This window comes from Hyperolius riggenbachi, chromosome 2, assembly GCF_040937935.1.
Source record: "Hyperolius riggenbachi isolate aHypRig1 chromosome 2, aHypRig1.pri, whole genome shotgun sequence".
Lineage (NCBI taxonomy): Eukaryota > Metazoa > Chordata > Amphibia > Anura > Hyperoliidae > Hyperolius > Hyperolius riggenbachi.
The window spans coordinates 183,777,653-183,790,263 of record NC_090647.1 but is presented as its reverse complement, the minus strand read 5'-3'; positions in this window follow the sequence as shown (position 1 = coordinate 183,790,263).

The window sequence follows — 12,611 nt, the reverse complement described above, 5'->3', positions numbered from 1 at the left end:
GAATAAAGTGCCATTGATGACAGTATGTAAGGCAGCTAATTGGTCGACAGATCACACCTTTTTGAGACATTATTGTGTAGAGCCGGCTGCCCTCTCAACTATTCAGTTTGGAAAGAGAATTATTTCCTCTGCTGTGGATGATGCAGTATAATGTGTGTTTATAATATGGGTTAACTTATATTAAATTTGTGTGCAGCATACCCACCCTTGTTTTGTCTAGTTATTGCCCAGTAGTATACTGACATGGCAAACACTAGGGAATGTGGAAAACTGTATACTTACCTGAGTAGTTTTCCTTTCCTAGTGTTTGTCCATGTCAGTATACGGCCCCACCCTATGCTGTCGGCTCGTGTTAATAACATGGAATGATGGCAGGGGGTGTGGGAGAGTTTTTATAAATTTATTGTCCTATTGGGGCAAAGGGAGGCGGGGCTTTGCCCAGTAGTATACTGACATGGACAAACACTAGGAAAGGAAAACTACTCAGGTAAGTATACAGTTTTCCACATTCACAGACTACCAACGCCTTCATATGGGTGTTACATTTGGCAGTGCACTCCGCTGTGCTTTACACACATCATTCATTCAAAAGACTGCAGGAGTCAAGCTATAAATGATTAGTTCTGTGTTAAGGAACAAATCTGTCAGGAGGCTGTCATTGTTGATATCCTCATAAAATACTGGTTGCACAACTGTGTGCTGATCCTTTGGCTGTAATACTTGAGGTGCGTACACACCTTCAATTAGTGTCACCCCTAAGGATCCAGCTTGGCAATGCTACAAGCAACAAACCGACATACAGGCCCATATGCAATTCACCTTTCCACCAGAGTTTTCCCCTAGGACAGGGGCGCCTTAAGGCACAGGCACACTAGGCAGCCACTTGGAGCGCCATTTGCCATCTGGGCGCAACTGCTGGACCTTGTAGTGCACCTCGAACGCACTCATTCATGCTACACTCATTCCTTTTGTCATCTCTTCCTATTGTCGCTGTAGCCACGACCTCTTGCGCCCCCTGGACCAATAGAGAGAGAGCAAATGTGCTCTGCCTCACCTCCACTTTTAGCTCCGCCCCCACCACACGGAAGTTAGGTTAACATGTGCCGGGCACTCGGGCATGGTATTTGTTCTGTGTTGTTAGCTGCCCGTCATGCACGCTGATAGTAAGGGCATGGAGAAGAGGGATTGCCTGGGACTAGCCATGGATAGAAGAGCCAGCGCTGAACTGGGCTGCTGTGACTTGTGAGTGATATCACAGCACTCTGTGAGGCAGCGGGGACTCAGGAAGTTAGTTGCTCTTTCTGCCTGCACATTCACTGTCAGCTGGCTCTCTGGGTCACACGTCTCCTGGGGATAATAAGAGGTCAGCTCTTTGCTGCACTCAGATCTCTGGATGGAGGGTGAGGGGATCCGTGGCAGTGGTGAGGGAAGTTAGAGCAGCATTCTTTTTCTATTGGCCGGGGGAGGAGGATATGAGAGGCAGAGCAGACGCTGCTGTAAACCAGCACAGCATGGGCATCTGGTGTGAGTGTGTCTTACTGTGCACTGCAGTGTTCTGACAGGTCAGGTGTGTGGACTGGTAGTGCATCTATCATGATCTATCTATCTATCTCTACATCCATCCACATCCATCCCCCTTTATCCCTCACTCCCCCTCTCCCTCTATCTATCTCTGCAGCGCTCTCTCTCTCTCTCTCCCTATATCTATCTGTCTGTCTATCTCCTTATCTATCTATCATCACTACCTCTCTCCCCCCTCTATCTATCTATCTATCTATCTATCTATCTATCTATCTATCTATCTATCTATCTATCTATGCCTCTCTATCCCTCCTCCTCTATCTATCTATCACTACCGCTCGCTCCCCCCCTCTATCTATCTATCTATCTCTACCTCTTCCCCCCCCCCCCTCTATCACTGCCTCTCCCCACTCCCCCTCTATCTATCTATCACTACCTCTCACTACCCCCCCCCCCTCTCTCCATCTATCTATCAATTACTGCCTCTCTCCCCTCCCCTTTATCTATCTATCTAATCTATCTATCTCTGCCTCTCTCTCCCTCCTCCTCTCTATCTCTATCTATCTCCTTATCTATCTATCTATCTCCCTATCTATCTATCTATCTATCTATCTATCTATCATCACTACCTCTCCCCCCCCCCCCATCTATCTATCTATCATCACTACCCCTCTCTCCCCCCCCCCCCTCCCCAATCTATCTATCTATCTATCTATCTATCTATCGATCTATCTATCACTGCCTCTCTCCCCTCCCCCTATCTATCTATCACTGCCTCTCTCCCCTCCCCCTCTATCTATCTCTCTCTGCCTCTCTCTCTCTCTTTCTCTATCTATCTACATATATATCTGTCTGTCTCCTTATCTCTCCCTCTATCTATCTATCTATCTATCTATCTATCTATCTATCTATCTATCTATCTATCTATCTATCTATCTATGCCTCTCTCTCTCCCTCTCCTCCTCTCTCTAGCTATCTCTCTCTCTCCCTATATCTTTCTGTCTGTCTATCTTATCTATCTATCTATCTATCTATCTATCTCTGCCTCCCTCTTTATCTATCTCCTTATCTCTCTCTATTTCTATAGCTAAGTACTCATGGGGGGACAATTGTAGCTGTCGCTGCGCACGGGAGCGTGTGCGCGACAGTTCGGCGACAGCTCGTCGCCAAGTCCCTCTGCATCCACACGGCAGCAGAGGGATTAGCGATGCGGCGGAAGCTGTCGCCGAGGTTCCTCCCCCCCGCCGGATGCTCCGTGTACTGTGTGTGGGTAGCTGTCGCTAGCCCGCATACACATGCGGGGCTAGCGACAGTTCCGGCGAGGTTGCGGCGACGGCCGTAGCCGGCGATTGAACATGTCAATCGCCTGGCGACAGCTCCGACGGGCGACGGTTCGGGGCGCGCGCGTCATACACACGGGCGAACCGTCGCCGCAACACGCGCGTGCCACGTGGTTGCGGCGACGGCCGTACCCCGTGTGTATGAGCCTTATCTCTCTCTCCCTATCTCTGCCCCTCTCTCTCACCATCTCTCTACCTCTATCTATCTTCTACAGGTTTCTATCCATCTGGAGGGAGTAACACCATGGGACTAGGCCAATGTGCACAATAAAAAGACAAAGACAATAACACTTTATTTGTCAAGGTATGCACTCTTGGGCCCTAATGCCTTAAGTTCCCCATTATGATAGGCTGCCCTCCGTGGTGCTACTTATTCCTGTTTGTGGGTCTGACTGTTAGCAGTTACTCCTTCCACTCCATGCTCTCTGTAGGTAGCCCTCCTCTCTGTGCACAACAGCCTCTGTCTGGAGCGCTCAGTGACACTTCTGAAGTATTCATGGCAGAATGCTCCTGGCAGTGGCTGCTGTGCACAGCCGGGTGGAAGCACTGACATACAGGGAGAGCAGAGTGTACGGAGCATGCTACATTCTCCTGGATTCAGTTCAGGAGCCACCAGTCAGCCACAAACAGAGGGCACAGCATAGCCAGGGAGGGGAGCCCATCCAAACAGGGGTACCCTTAAGTATTTATACCCAAGTACACTCATTGTAAGAAAAACAAAAAATAGGGGGGGGGGGGGCACCACAGATTTTCCCGCCTGGGGTGACAGAAAGGCCAGAGGCACCCCTGCCCTAGGAGATCATTTTTCATCTTCAAATTAAAATAACTTTTTAGTACTTTTCAACTAAAAAAGTACCAAAAAGTAAATTAAAAAGTACTATCAAAATTATTTTGAGCATATTCTTGCCTTCTGGGGGCTTAAAACGCATTTTATTGACAAATTTAAAAATATCACCCCGGAGAAAACTCAGGAGAAAAGGTGAATTGCATATGGGCCACAGACTTGTTGCATTGATAAAGCTGAACGGCATGTATGGTTTCTATTGAGGGGGGAGGTGTACGATGAGAGAAAGGCAATGTAAGCATGAGAACAATACACTTGCTTGTTGTTTTGTTCCATTTCCAATGTGTACAAGACTATGGAATAACTCACTAACCTGTTATGTGAATGATTTAGAAGTGATTATAGCCAGGTTAGTATTAAGATGTTAGCTGTTGTGTTTTTGCACGCACTATATTATATTACCTCTCGCAGTTGCAAATAAATAAAAAAGAACATTTTTAGTAATAAAAAAGAATCAGTACTGTTGTACATGGTAAGATAATCCAATGTGATTTAGGTTTAACCACTTGAGGACCCACCCTTTACCCCCCCTTAAGGACCAGCGCTGTTTGTTTGGATCTGTGCTGGGTGGGCTCTGCAGCCCCCACCACAGATCCGCGGCCACACAGAGCGATCAGATCGCCCCCCTTTTTTTCCCCCTATGGGGATGATGTGCAGGGGGGGTCTGATCGCTCCTACCTGCAGGCATGTTGCGGGGGGGGGGGCACCTCAAAGCCCCCCTCCGCGGCGACATTCTCCCCCCTCCCTCTCCTACCTGCTCCCCCGGGAGATCTGGGCTGCACAGGACGCTATCCGTCCTGTGCAGCCAGTGACAGGACGTCCCCTGTCACATGGCGGCGATCCCCGGCCGCTGATTGGCCGGGGATCGCCGATCTGCCTTACGGCGCTGCTGCGCAGCAGCGCCGTACAAATGTAAACAAAGCGGATTATTTCCGCTTGTGTTTATATTTAGCCTGCGAGCCGCCATCGGCGGCCTGCAGGCTATTCACGGAGCCCCCCGCCGTGAATTGACAGGAAGCAGCCGCTCGCACGAGCGGCTGCTTCCTGATTAATCAGCCTGCAGCTGGCGACGCAGTACTGCGTCGCTGGTCCTGCAGCTGCCACTTTGCCGACGCACGGTATAAGCGTGCGGTCGGCAAGTGGTTAAAGAGGAACTGTAACCAAGGATTGAACTTCACCCCAGTCAGTAGCTTAGGGTGACCATATTTTAATTTCCAAAAAAGAGGACGATCACAACAGCATGTGGGTGTGGTCATGGGTGGGGCCAAATATACAAGACCTTAGCAGTGTGCTGTCCAACTTCGCAGGCATGGAGGGCCGTTTTTTTTTTCACAGACCACATGGTGGTGGAGGGCCGGCCTACCACAAAATGCAATCAGATTCGCAGAAGATTTCCCCACAAAATGCAATAAAATCACACAGGCAGGTGACAAATGACAATCATGGTGAGAACTCCAGAGAAGACTTTAAAAACCATGCTAGTTAAGCACAATGATTTAGTATTCTGGCTGAACTGGATGGCTGTATGTCTTCTGTTCAACCTAAACCTGTAACTGCTGAGAAAAGACAAGTTAAACATGCTGTACTGAACGTTTTGCCATTCATTTGCCCATACTGAAAGCTGGATATCTCAGTAATTTAACTGAACACTTTGGGGTTAATTTAAGCTAACAAAGGTGTTTATTATGAAGTGCAGGAATACAGGAGGCTCTGCCAGTCTCTCACACAAGTCAGAAAGCAGCCCTCCTGGAGACTAGGGACTGTCAAAAACTTCTCAACTTTTTTAACGCCTTATCCACACATGCAGTCATTATAACAGTGGTCAGAGAGCAGCCAGATATTTGCCCAGGGACCCTCCAGGCAAGCTCTGCATCATGCTGTGTATATTTGCAAGCTTGCCTGCCCTCTAATTGCACTTTTATCAGCTAGCCTTGTGTTTCACATTACCTTACCACAACAAACCTGAATACACCAGACCTGCCCTAAATCACTGAATGAAAGGCTGCCTGGGGGGAGCAGTGTTCTCCCCAGAGCCATTTACCAGGGCGCGCCGCCCGGCTGTTCTTCTCTGAGCGCCCGGGTAAATTATCCCTGCTCTTTGCATTTCTTAGTGATCAGCGGCGGCTGTATCAGTGCAGCCAGCCGCTGTCACTCAGAGACGCCATCTCCGCCCTCCTCCTCAGCTCCCGGCAGTAAGCCGCGCAGGAGGTTTTCTCAGGCCCTGCTGGGCCGATTTCCGTAATTTTTTTTTTGCTGGACGCAGCTAGCACTTTGCTAGCCGCGCCAGCACACCGATCGCCGCCGCCCTGCGCTCGATCGCCGCTATCCGCGCCGCCGTAGAGCCCCCCCCCCTAGACCCCTGCGCTGCCTGGCCTATCAGAGCCAGGCAGCGCTAAGGGGTGGATCGTGACTCCCTTAGACGTCAAGACGTCGGTGACGTCATCCCGCCCCGTCCCAATGCCGACGGGGGAAGCCCTCGAGGAAATCCCGTTCTTTGAACGGAATTTCTTGATCGCCTATCGCCAGAGGCGATCTGCGGGGCTGGGGGGATGCCGCTGAGCAGCGGCTATCATGTATCGAGTCCTGGGCTCGCTACATGATTTAAAAAAAAAAAAACGGCAGCGCTGCCCCCTGGCGGTTTTTAATATACCGCCAGGGAGGTTAAAAAAAAAAAAGTTAAATAAAGAATTTACACAAAAAAAACTTCTTGCCAACCGCTCCACGCCAATTGCAGTAAACGCGCAATGGGCAGCCCCAGGACCGCTCCACGCCAATTGGCGTGAACGGTCTTCTATGAAGCTAGCAGGAAAGTGCGCGCCCCGTTCCGCCTTCAGTCTCCCAGCAGTGATCGCTGTCTAATATACCTGTACAGCGCTGTGATCTAAGGCAGCGCTGTACTGGGGACAGCCGTGTGACACGGCTGTTCCCCTGGGGTACACAGAAGCAATCGGCTGTGATAGGCTGCAGCTTATCACAGCCGATCACAGTGATTGGCTGGCCGGGGGAGGGAAGGAAAATAAATAAAAAAAAAATTTAATTTAAAAAATAAGAACAAAGATTTGTAATACAAAAAAAAAAAACATTAGGGGAGCGATCAGACCCCACCAACAGAGAGCTCTGTTGGTGAGGAGACAAGGGGGGGGGGGGGGGGGGTAGGGGGGTTTGGTTTATCCCTTGTGTGCTGAGTTGTTGCGCACCTGCAGCGAGCCCTTAAAGCTGCAGTGGCCCAATATAATTGCATTGCACTGGGGTGCAATTATATCGTTGGTTGCCTAGCAATTGGTGCGGTGTGAAAGTACCCTAAAAGTTGGACTGCATTGACTGTATACTTATTTGAGTGTGTAATTCAATCACTTTAACCTTTATTTGTGTTATAGTAAGCTGCAACCTAAGTGCAAGGACATCTGAAATAGTTACTATCCAAGCAAAACTCTCAGTGCTAGAATCAAGATTTTCCTCTGATTTTTTTTTTTTATTACACCGGTCATGCTGAGATTGTAGGGAGGCAAAATACTATACAGCAAGCTGTCAAGGAGTGAGAATTCAATACTGTTACTGAGGTTTATTTTTTTAATATAATATTTCCTGATACAGAGAATTTAAAGGGAAAAATCTCAATATGCGAGTTTCTTTACACTGCTTTGCCGCATGTGAACTCGCTGCTGTCACAACTGTATATAACGTGTCACAGCTCTGCCTTGTAAAGGACCAGGTTATCCAAACACACTTTCTACGGGTATATTTCTGCATAACCTGTGTGATAGTATGCATGTTACACAGCAGTTCTTTCTGCTATTAAATTAGCTTGCGTCCACATGAACAGTGTGTTGTGCTATCGCCATGTTGTAGCACGGGTGTTGTGCAACGCACTTTGTGAGCCTTTGTCAAGGAACAATATCTGTGCATTTGCAGAATTTGCATTATTTATACATTAGCTCTTTTTGAACATAGTTCTCTCCACTATGCAAACTCAGAATCTGCAGCATCTACAAGGCGATTTGAATCTATGGTTTGGGGAAGTGGCATGTTTACAAATAACACCTAAAACCTTTTCAGAACTTATTGAAAATAAAAGCTGTCATTATGGTGATTGCTGGTTTTCTCTAAACGTCATGAGTCTTGTGTATTCTGCATTCCCCGAACAGAAACCAGTGTTGGCCAGTCTTGTAATCAGCAAGTAGAATAAATAAGCACTGCTGTAAATGTGTTGCTCTGACAGTGATCGTGTCACCTTTGTACAGGGGCGTAGCAATAGGGGGTGCCGAGGTAGCCACCGCATCGGGGCCCGAGGGGCCCCAAAGGGCCCTCCCTTAACTACAGTATTAGCTTTCTATTGGTCCTGTGCTCATAATAATCACTTCTATAGATACTTTGAATAGTGGTAATCATTAACCTCCTCAGCGGTATGGACGAATATATCCGTCCATCACCGCCGGAGGTCGCCGCTCAGGCCCCGCTGGGCCGATTTTTACAAAATAAAAAGCAGCACACGCAGCCGGCACTTTGCCAGCCGCGTGTGCTGCCTGATCGCCGCCGCTCTGCGGTGATCCGCCGCGAGAAGCGGCGAAAGAGGGTCCCCCCAGCCGCCCGAGCCCTCCGCAGCTGGAACAAAAGTTCCGGCCAGCGCTAAGGGCTGGATCTGAGGCGGCTGACGTCAGGACGTCGGCTGACGTCCATGACGTCACTCCGCTCGTCGCTATGGCGACGATGTAAGCAAAACAAGGAAGGCCGCTCATTGCGGCCTTCCTTGTTTATTCTGGGCGCCGGAGGCGATCGGAAGAACGCCTCCGGAGCGCCCTCTAGTGGGCTTTCATGCAGCCAACTTTCAGTTGGCTGCATGAAACAGTTTTTTTTTTATTTAAAAAAAACCCTCCCGCAGCCTCCCTGGCGATCTTAATAGAACGCCAGGTAGGTTAACAAACTGTTCCCCATCCCCTTCTTGCACTGTAGCTGTCATTGGCAGGTTTTGGTGCGCCGTATCAATTGTTATGTATAAAGTGCTTGGGGGGCCCCATTGTAAAACTTGCATCGGGGCCCACAGATCCTTAGCTACGCCACTGCCTTTGTAACTTTACTTCATTCAGAGATCTGTCTCCTGTTTATATTATTTGAAACTCGTGAAGTAACTCTGTGAGGGAAAATAATAATAAGCTAGTTGATATAATCCTTTGCCTACATTAACAAGGTAGTTGTTTTTAAGTGATTATACATTACTTTTTTTTCTACACATTAACTTTTTTGACACGCTGGACTGGATATCATTTTTGCAAAGCATCAGAGCAGGACGCAATCATAACTGTCTGTGTTGCCTTACTGCAGCGTTTCCCAGTTTGTGACTGTTTTTTTCACTTTAGGTGAAAGGCTGCAGGCTATGAACCATTTGTGTCATTTGCTTGTGGATAGTTTGTGTGGCTTCCTTTTTATGTTCTGGTGAAGACCTTGCCCTGACAGTATAGGTGTGTGGTGCATGTAGTAATCCTTTCCGATGTCACAGGCAAGGCAGGTAATTTGGGTGCTGACATAGACCACACAAATAATTGCAGCTTCAGCGGTGCCCAGTGTATACATTGGGTGCCAGATATAGCCAGATAAAGCCCAATGTTACATAGAGAAGGGAGGAGTAATGTTAACCATAGGGCTAGTTTTAGGAGTATTAATGTGTGTGGGACTCCGCTCACAAACCCCCAACTGCCGACAGTGCAGGAAACCGGGCTGCTCTGACCCAAAGTCCAATGCTGTAGAAAGTGAGTTCCGCACGATGTCGGTAGAGTTAAACGGCTTTTTTGAATCAACACATAAGGGCTAAAACCATCACCACATGCTGACATGTTTCAGATGTTACACGTCCTTAATCATAGCATAGGTGCAAGTGAGCAAGGGTGATCCTTAAAAGGAGTGGGACCACACCCGACAGCACATGCTCAAAGCTCCACCTTCACAGAAAAGTGTATCATAAAAGATTGGGCAATGACCCAAACAATGTGATCAAAATAAAAACATATACAAAAGTATGAAATGCTTATGATTAGATACGTTACAAAAATACGCAGCAATAAATACAAAATGATATTGTATAGAGCAGACCAATGGATCAAGGCAAGACAAAACAAAGACAGAAGCAAAAACACAAGGACAGTATATATCTCTCAGGTAACTGAGTGTAGGTCCCATCTGGCGTTAAGGCCTCTCGGTGAGCGTGTCCCTAGCTGAAAAATCCAATATGCTTCTCGAGTGAGAAGACGTTTATAAGCGTCCCCTCCTCTCAAAGGTCTTTGGACACGCTCTATACCTTGAAATGAAAAGGAGGACATGTCACCTGAATGGACCGACCTAAAATGCTTGGCCACATTGAATTCTCTACAGTGAGCCAGCCAGCCCCTCTATAATGTTCACTTATCCGTTGTCTGAGGTGTCGGGTAGTACACCCCACATATTGTACTTGACATAAGGAACATGAAATAAGATAGACAACGGACTTGGTATGACAATTAATATATTGTCTAATAGGGAAAATTTTCCCGTTAGAGAGGGAGATAATAGATCGAGTGATATTATGAACGCTACAATAATTGCAAGTAGGGAAATTGCATCTGTATGAACCTTGGGTAGTTAACCAGCACGGTCGTTGTGTGCCGGTGGTAAACAAACTGGGGGACAAAATACTCCCCAATGTGGGGGCCTTTCTGCTAGCAAAACTGACTCCTTGTTTGAGAATCACATTGAGAGTGTCGTCAGCCTGCAATACTGGCAGGCATCTTTTGATAATTTGTATAACTTGTCTATATTCTTGACTGTATGTGGTCACGAATACTGTGTCCATCTTTGGTCGCAAACGTGCCCCTCGAGAAACGGGGTGTAAAAGTTGCTCCCTGGTTCTCATGAGGACGTGTTTCCTCCCCCTCTGTATCATCCAATTGGGATACCCACGCTCCGCAAGACGAGAACCTACAGTGTCCAGCTCCACCCCAAGAACCGAAACATCAGAGCAGTTCCTACGGATCCGTATGGACTCACCCACCGGGCCCGCTCGGATAGTATGAAGGGGATGGCAACTGTTCGCCCTCAGGGTGGAGTTGCCACTGCAGGGCTTGCGGTACGTGCTAGAGACTACCGAGGCCAGGGCGGAATCGCCCTTAAGAGTTTTGTCTTGCCTTGATCCATTGGTCTGCTCTATACAATATCGTTTTGTATTTATTGCTGCGTATTTTTGTAACGTATCTAATCATAAGCATTTCATACTTTTGTATATGTTTTTATTTTGATCACATTGTTTGGGTCATTGCCCAATCTTTTATGATACACTTTTCTGTGAAGGTGGAGCTTTGAGCATGTGCTGTCGGGTGTGGTCCCACTCCTTTTAAGGATCACCCTTGCTCACTTGCACCTATGCTATGATTAAGGACGTGTAACGTCTGAAACATGTCAGCATGTGGTGATGGTTTTAGCCCTTATGTGTTGATTCAAAAAAGCCGTTTAACTCTACCGACATCGTGCGGAACTCACTTTCTACAGCATAGTTTTAGGAGTACCTAGAGGGAGTAGGAGTGTGAGGAGGAGGCAGGGTCAGATTTACCATAAGGCACTGTAGGCACGTGCCTACAGGCGCCTGATGATGGAAAGGCGGCTCACTCACTCCCCAATTGCCTCCCTCCCACCTTGCCAATGCAGAGTCCCAAGCAGAGTGTAAATGAGAAGTTACTTACACGGGTCTCGGTATTCCACTGCTGAGATCTTCCTTCAGTCGGGGACACTTCTAGCTACATAAGAGTTTGGGGCACCTCTAGCTACTTTATACCAAGGATAGCTCTGGCTACCTAATGCCAAGGGGCACCTGTAGCTACCTATGACGGGTAACAGAGAAGTGAAAGCTGGGACAGCCAGCACACTTGCGTTGCGGTCCGGCAGGTGTTTGTAGGAGGACAAAGTCTAGGGTTCCAGGAAATCTGTGCCTATAGGCTACTGTGATGTAAATCCAGGCTTGGGAGGAGGTAGGAGCCTTAATAGAATATTAGCAGTATTGCCAGTATTCTGCTAGCCGATTCACCTGGTGCCCAAATTTACCCAGCACCCTTTTTACATGTATACAGTAATAGGGGAACACAACAAAGGCTGATTCTAGTGCATGACTAAAGTTGGCCATACATCTAGCGATATTGCCCCCCGATTGACCATATGTTTCGATAATCTTATCGCATCAGATTAAAATCTGTGCCGCAACAAGCATACCCAATCAATGATTCAACCAGTTTGGGGCTGAAATTGGTCCAATGTATTGATTGAGCAAGCTGGAAGATCTAGTTAATGGGATGCGGAACAGTAAGTGTACAATACTGTGACTACCACAATGGACCCCCAGCCACTGTCCCCCCAAATGTACCGTCAGGTCTATAAATATTGGGACATCTACATAATTCTAACATTTTGGCTTTATACACAACCTCAATGGATTTAAAAAGAAACAAACACATTGGCCCATATGCAATTCCAGTTTTCTCCTACGTTTTCTCCTAGGAGATCATTTCTCATCTTCTATTTAAAATAACTTTCCAGCACTTTTCAACTTAAAAAGTTCTGAGAAGTAAGTGCAAAAGTACTATCAAAATAATTTTGAGTATTTTCTTGCTTGCTGGTGACTTTGGAATTTTATTGACCAATTTAAAAATATCACCTAGGAGAAAACTCGGGTAAAAAAGTGAATTGCATATGTGCCCAATGTGCTTTAACTGCAGACTGTCAGCTTTTATTTGAGGGTATTTACATCCAAATCAGGTGAACGGTGTAGAAATTACAACAGTTTGCATACGTGCCTCCCACTTGTCAAGGGAGCAAAAGTAATGGGACAATTGGCTTCTCAGCGGGTCCATGGCCAGGTGTGTTATTCCCTCATTATCACAATTACAATGAGC